Source organism: Elaeis guineensis, chromosome 13, assembly GCF_000442705.2.
Source record: "Elaeis guineensis isolate ETL-2024a chromosome 13, EG11, whole genome shotgun sequence".
NCBI classification, from domain to species: domain Eukaryota; kingdom Viridiplantae; phylum Streptophyta; class Magnoliopsida; order Arecales; family Arecaceae; genus Elaeis; species Elaeis guineensis.
In genome coordinates, this window is record NC_026005.2 from 28,198,462 (window position 1) to 28,206,845 (window position 8,384).

Genomic DNA, 8,384 nt, shown 5'->3' on the forward strand with positions numbered 1-8,384 from the left:
ATAGCAGATGTTGATACCTTTGGCATGTGGCACTCTTTGGACCCCTTTTCTGCCATCTAGCTGCTTCTCCACTGGTGGACTCTGAGATGGAGAAGAAATTATTGCATGCATCGAGTGCAAGTGAACCAGGGCAAATCCTAGAGCATATGCATGGTGGAAAGCATGCAATTAGGAATCGATGAAATACAAAGGGTAGCATGGCAGGATATCGACCATGGGATTTGCATGGTCCAATTGCACCTGGTGCATGCAATATGGAGGTGAGATGGAGGGAGACCATCGTGAACAATTTTGCAGGGGAGGGGGACAAACTTGGAGGGTACCATCTTCTTCCGGGATCTCCTTGTTTTATTTCTGAACGTCTATTTACTTTTTTGTTGTCCCTCATAGTATGGTTACCTTCCACAGCGGTTTCTTATTGCTTTGTTCTCGCATCTGGGATATGTCATGACTTAATTGACCATTTGAATCTGTATTTTTTATATCTTGGTATGTTTGCTAATAGTATGAATCTAATCTTCTCTTCTTTTCTGTTTTACTTGTATAGAATAATTTATTAAACAGAGCCTGTTGGGGGTTTGATGAAAGAAAATTTCTTTTAACCATGCTCTCTATAATTCTTTGATTTTGTGAATAATAAGGCCATCTTTTTAATAATATTTATTAGGTTTTAGTTGCACATATCTTATAATTATTGGGAGTTGTTGCCGCGACATATCTCGACTAGTGTCAGAGCTGCTGGAGTAGATCGTGGCCCGACGAAGATGGCAACGGCAATATCTACAAATGAAGTCCTTGGTCAGAGATGGCTTTGGTGAGAATCCTTTGATGCTCAAGTTAGAAATTGAGAATAGATGGGAGAGAGCGAGTCGCTTAAAGTTATTCATATTTTTGGGATCCCTCGTTTGCCTCTACTTATAGGCCAAGACCAGAATCATACAAGGAGATGTGGCGGTGGGGTCCTTTTGCCTCCAGTGGGTATGCCTTTTAAGTTCCCACCTCCTTCTTGTGGGTTTGAGTAGCCAGCCACTTAATGGCTCAGATTAGTTTGCCGGGGGTATGTCTTTTAAATTCTCACCTCACGAGTTTGAGTAGCCAGCTGCTTAATGGCTCAGATTAGTTTGCTAGGAGTGAGGAGATTGATGTGACCTCTTTCTGTACATAATTAAATGCTTTCTTAATGGTTTGATTTGATAGGTATGTAGGCATCTCCAACCAACCATTTTAGAATGATAGCCGAGATAGCAGCCAAAATTGAGATTGGTAGTTGATGCTGAGGCCAGAAAGGACAAAGGCTTGCAGCTGACATGCTGGCTGACAGCCAGTATTGGGATTGGTAGCCGACCCTTAGGTCATCGCTTGTATGAGCTGAGAGCTAAACTCCTTAGCATGTTGGCTTTGTCTAGAAAAAGGATTTTCTGCCCATAACCTATGCTCCCTACTCACGAATATGAGCCAGAATTGGGTTGAATAAATGAAATATATCAGCTTTTAGTAGCCGATGCCAATTCTTTAAACAATTTCCAAGGATAGCATCCTTCGCCTTATCCTCGGGATGGCTCTGGGTATGTGGGATGAGTCCTTAGGTGATCCTTGCTTAGGTCAGTGTCAATGTTTTCAGCCTTTGGGGATTCCTTTCGCTATCACTATTTGACTTGGTTGCTGTAGCCATGCTCATTAAGGGGGTGAAATGGGGTCAGTCATTTCAGTCCGTGTGCATTCCACAACTTCGGTGTTGCGAGGTTTTTTCCATCTGACTCTCAACGAAAGCATCGATGGATGCGGGGGCTCATCCAATCGATGTGATTTTGGAGCGTCTGCCTCATCCTCATAGAGGGAATAGCCAAGTCTCCCATTGGCCTACAAGAGGTATTGTTTGCTTGGGCCCCACTTTTGGTGGTTGGGCAGCATGATTTTGTTCCTAGAAAAGGTGCCTCCTAGGGTAAGGTGAGTGGCTATCTCTTATAAACGAAAGTATTCATTGTTAGAAAATGTGTCTCAAAATCAATTTCAGCCTGTTGATGATTGTGCTCATTCTTATAAATGTATATGAATTTTTATTTGATTTTTTCATCACATTTTTTCTATCTTATTTGAACTCCTATGATTGTGAGAAAGTTCTTAGGACTATAATTAATCGATAAAGGAGGATTTATCATTTAGTTCTTAAAAGTATTCACAACCAAATGATATGCTATTAATAGGACGATAGCAATATCGAGTTTAGATCGTTGTGTGCCATATGAGTTCGTTACCCTCTTAACCGAGGAGTGTGGAGCCATTTTTAATTAGGTTAAGAATTTAATGAAATAATTGAGCTCTAATTTGATTAGGTTCATTTTCAATATTGGGTTTAAATCAGATTTTATTTGGTTTAGAATTAATTTGAAAATGAAGAGTCTTAATCGATAGGGACTCTATCCTTATCTCTTGCGCCACACCTGGACCCATGCCCATATCTTAATGCCAAATTGGATTTGGCTTGACCCTTTTGGCATCATGAGAGTGGACCCAAAAGGATGGGTGGCAATGGATGGTGAGTCATAATCTTATCTCCTATCTAATTCAAATGCAATCCGAATTAGAGATAAGGTAATAAGAAGGAAAGGGATTTTTCAAACAAGAAAGGTTGTTTGGCGCTTAATGATTTTTTCCTTAATTTCTATGAGCTATTTTTGGGTGTGTGAATACTAGATCTCCTCTTGACACCAAAGACCAATTTCAAAAAATTTTGGGACACCCAAAATTGTGTTTTGGTGCAAACTTTATGGCACCTTCCCTTTAGATGAAAACCTTAGCACTGGTCTATAAAAGGGTGGCTCGTCTCTTGGACGTCCCTGAAAGGAAGCGTGGTGGGTGTTGTGCATGCATTTTAAAAAATTTATAGCAAAATATACATAGATTAAAGAATTTAATCTACAATGTATGCATAGATCAAATCTAAAATCACCATATAGGATCTATGACATGAATTGATATGCATGTATGCAAAACTGAAATCTAAAATTTAGCAAGTATAGATCATATCTAATTCATATTTAGATCATATCTAAATATTAATAAAATTTAAAACTTCATATCTGAGTGCGGGTAGCAGATCACCGCATCAAAAGTCCGTGGTACTTGATTCTTCATGATGCTTGGCAACCGCACACACGTCCGACCTTTACGAATATCCACACAAAGTCCTTGTGCTGATCGATCTCTCTGAGAGTGCTAGCTCGTGAAGATACTATGCATTGACTGATTTAAAAAAAAATACAAAGATGAAGAATAAGGAGATCCTCTCTTTTTCTTCCTGAATCCATACATCAGATCTCTATAATAGAGATCAAGAGAAGAACTCTTTCTTCTCAATTTTTCACATACAAAAGAAAACTTTCTCTCTTCCTTTCACACCTTTGAGAAGAATTTTTCTTCTCTAATTTTTCATGATAAAAATCAGATCTAATCTAATTTCTTATGCTAAAAATCATATGAATTTCTGAGCCCTAAAAAAAAAATCTAAAAGAGAGATCCAAGAGAAGAACCATTCTTCTCTCTTCTTCTCCCTTTTTCTTCCTTAATCTAAAACACTAGGAACCCCCAAACACCCAACCAAATTTTTTTAGTATTTCTTCTCTAAATTTTTATATTAAAAATTAGATTCAATCTAATTTTTATCTTAAAAAAAATAAAAAAAATGAAAGAAGAACTCCTTCTTCTTCAAGGCTGCACATAAGAAAGAAGACCCTTCTTCTTCCTTGATCTTATCTCATTGGGAAGAACTTTTCTCCTCTAATTTTCTACTGTAAAACTAGCAAGAGAAGTCCTCTTTGATGCCCAAGTACTAGCCACAAAAGATCTCAAAAACTTTCAAGAGGGGAGGAGAAGAGGGATGGATCATGTGGAATTGGGGCATCCAACTCTTGGACACCCCTTCTTGATTTTTCTTTTCGACATGGAGAAAGGGGGATGCCTCTTTTTCTCTCACAAAAAGAAGAGAGGCACATCTGAGGTGTGGAGATCTCACATTAATGAGAGAGTAGGGTGTAGAGAATATATCGCATGGGGTGTACCAAGTTAGTTAAGTCCTATTCCAAATAGGACTCAAGATCCTGGTCAAATTCTAACTAATTCATTGACCCAATCCTAACTAACTTAGAAATTAATTATAACAAATAACTAATTGGATCCTAGCTCAATTATAAAATAAATTAGGCTCCAATCAATTTTAGAATTTGTTAGATTAAAATTCCATTGATCCAGGGATTGTTTCTAAATGGAGATCAGGGACTTCATTTGATATTAGAGCTTAATCCAATCAAGCCTGTTGTCCAATAAGGTTAGATCCAATCCAAGCCTATATAAAATTAATTAAATCATATTCAATTTAGAATTTGATTTGCATCCTTGAGATTAATTGGAACAAACCCTATTATTCAATAGGGATGCATCCAATCAATCCAAAACCAATCTAATTGAATCCAATTCATTTAGATCTAATCCAATCTCCATTGCTCAATCAAATTGAGCTAATTAACAATCATATTGTTAATTAATTATTTCTCTAATTTATCATCTATTAGTAAATAATTTATTACAATCTTTGCATAGGATTAATCATTAATCAAATTGATAATTAAACTCTTCAACGATTCATAATCATCGATCAGTTATTTGATCAGACAGGTATTTCTATGTGTGTGACCCTATAAGTTCGAACCTAAGCCTGTAGCACAAGAATAATTTTTATACTAATCGATGTAACCATCTAGCAATGGAATCCGATGTCCGGATAGGCCGGATGCATGCCCATCAACACTCTAGAACCATGTGGATATAGTTACCGTATAATTCATCTCTTTGACACTTGATGCTTAAGGATGACTAAGGGTTAAACTGTTAATCTAGGATGAGTGGTCGATATTGTGTTTCAATCTTAAAAATTTTGTGACTCCTCACTAGGACTACTTTGGTCAAAATTTTGCTAAATTGAAATACAGTGATGCATCATCTTCAATTTTACTTGGAGCGATCAATCTCATCTTGACTCGCACTCAGACTTCACAAATACTTGACTGTACTCAAAAATCTTCCATCATCGAATTAGAAATTCGGATGGTCCGGCATCAAAGCACAGTGAGTTACTTGCAAGTCACTAAGACAGTCTCAGGTTAGAGGAACATATATACCTATATCCCCTCAGAGCAATTCTTGACAGCAGAGTGCTCCGAAAGTGATCACGCTCAGTAAAATGTACTTCTTCAAATCATCCATATACCATACCCGTATCACCACATATCTTGGTTAAGAGGACAACCAACCAATATGGCATACAACAACCTACACTTGATACAATTATCATCCTTATAATAATTGTATCATTTGGTCGTGAGTAGGATTTAAGAACCACATGATAAATCCTCCTTTATCATTTTGAAAGTAGCTCTAAGAACTTCATCATAACATATGAGTTCTATTTAGAAAGATGTATTCCTCATAATGAATCTACCAGATAATATTTATTATTTTATAATTCATATATATGTATGGAGCACAATCATCTACAACCTAAATGATTGGCTTTAGGATACAATTCTCAACAACTCCCACTTGGACTAAAGCCAATCAAATTGGTATCAAATACATATCTTTTGCTTGTAATCATCGAACTCTTTAAATCTGATTGCTCTAGTCAATGGATCGGTCAAGTTCTTCTTTCAGTCGATCTTCCTAAGATCGACTTTATTTTGATCTTATCAAATAAGGTAATTGCAATACAGAAAGTGTTTGGTTTATAGATGGAACATCGGTTCTTCAGCTTAAGCTATGGTTCCAGTGCTGCTGTCAATACAGAAGGACTGGACTATCGATGGAGGGTGCCACTCTAACCTTACTAAAGAACTTTCATAACCAAACAACTTCTTTACCAGCATCAAATGCTGTAAATAATTTTGTATCACAAATAAAACTGACTACTAAATACTGCATGGAACCTTTTCAGTATGTCGCTCATCTTTTTAGGATAAAACCATAACCTGACACAACTTTGTCATTTCAATTTAAGTAGAAACTGAAATCAATATTCCATAAGTTTTATGTCAGACTCTCCATAAATGAGCCATTGATCCTTAGTATTTTATAAATACTTAAGAATGGTTCTAATAACCTTTCAAACCTTTATGGAGAATGGAGATGACAACCAAGCTTTTATTCCTTGTAATGTAGGGATGTCATTTTCGATTAAGAGAATTTCATCCAAACAACATAAAAAATATTTTTATAGAACTATCAGTCTATTTGTACATATAGGATTTCATTTCATTCTCAATGAAATTATACGTTCAAAACGTATATTCCAACTTCAAGAAGTTTGATTCAATTCGAATGGACTTGAGGATTGCCACAAGAAAAACTTCTCATTATAGTCAACACTATAACTTTGATGAAATCTTTTGACAACCAAATAGAATTAATAGGTCTCCATCTTTCTGTCTGCACTTCTAATTCATCTAGAATCCACTCATACCCTATGGGTCTTATCCCTTTAGGTGAATCAACGAATATCCATACATCATCGATCTTTATGGACTTCATTTCAAATTTAATGGCTCCAAGCCACTTCTCAAGGTTAGATCCTTGTATTACATCCATATGGAAGATCAAATCTTTATCTCAAATATAGAAACTGAAGTATCTATTCGACTGATACGGTACTCTACCATATCTACTCAAGGATGCCTTTACATCGAGCTTCAGATTTGATCTAATCAACTCCGATTCTATTGGTTTGTGATAGAATCAGTTTCTTTATCTATCAAACTTTATCAAGTTTGCTCTTAATGGCATCAGTTCGTTCATTAAGAAACTTCTTTTTCAAAAAGAATACCTTAAGATTCATGAACATCTCATGCCATCAGGAAGACAGAAGAAATATCTTTAATATAATATTTAACAGATCAAGATCCAAGTTAGTTAGTTTGTGAATATTTCATAAAAGTTTGATACCCCAAATATTAAAATAAGAGAGTATCAAATTACCCAAGTCCATATCTCATATGAAGTTTTGGTGATCGATTTGCTTGAAACATTCTTGAGCACATATCAAGTAGTCTCTAAAGCATAACCTCTGATTGACTAGCAAACCCACAATGGATCAAACCATGTCTAACAAAGTTTAGTTTCTCCTTTCAAACACCCTTTTAAATAGTGGTGTCCCAGGAGAGGTCCATTGAGAGAGAATCCAATTCTCTTCAAGATATGCCAAAAACTTACTGTAAAGGTATTCACTTCATCAGTCAAATCGATGAATTCTAATACTCTTTTCAGTTTATTTTTCTACCACATTACGAAATTATTTAAATATTTCAATCGATTTATATTTTTGCTTCATAAGCAAGACTCACCCATATCAAGATAGGTCGTCCGAGATTTTAATAAAGTAGTAAAGCCTTCTTCTGGCATTAACATTCATGAGTGTAAATACATCAATGTGTACCAAACTCAAAATATTGCTGGCTCATTCACCCTTTCCAATAAAAGGTGACTAAGTTAGTTATGCCAAAGATAGGCTTCAGTGATATTATCTAATCTAGGATGCTAGTTAGACGTGTACTTTACACTAACAGACAATGGTACTGAGTTTATGCATTTTCAATTGTCCATTCATTATTATAGTATCATTCACAATGATATTACAATAATCATACTTATTGACACCATCAATAAGATTAGATAATAGCGACAATCACTTAAAATGATATTTTTAAGATTATAAACAAGCTCGACAATTCTTAATGTTAAGACTAGAACAGACTTCCATGTCTTGCATTCAGGAATCTCTTGCTATTTTTAAATCTTCTTCTATTTTGAAATCTTTTGTAACTATTTACAAACATGATTTATACTGTCAGTATCCTATATCCAGATAGTAGTATTATCAATAGAGAAACTTCAAGAAGTTATCGTATGACTATCTTGACCAGCAACCATTTACTAATTTTTTTTTAATCCTGTTTGGATTAGCCTGAGACTTCTTGATCAATTTGTCTAAAAAACTATACTCAACTTCTGATACTGAGTATCAAAGTTAGGTCTGATAATATTTTCACTGTCTAATAGTGAAGAGAACGATAATTTTTTAGCCATTTCTGAAAAGAGAACAATTAACCTATTAGTATATGAATTATTTTAAACCTAAAGACTTGGACTTTAGTCTAAAAATTCTTTCACTATTTTATACGAATTGGTAGCCTCTACCTCCAATTCAAAAAATTACTTTAATTCCTTAGCGGATACTAGAATCCACATAGACTGCATTCAGACCCGAGTGTGGCTCCACCAACCCTAGTGCATCCATGGATAGGTTCATAACTAATTATTTCTCCAAATAATTTTTAGCA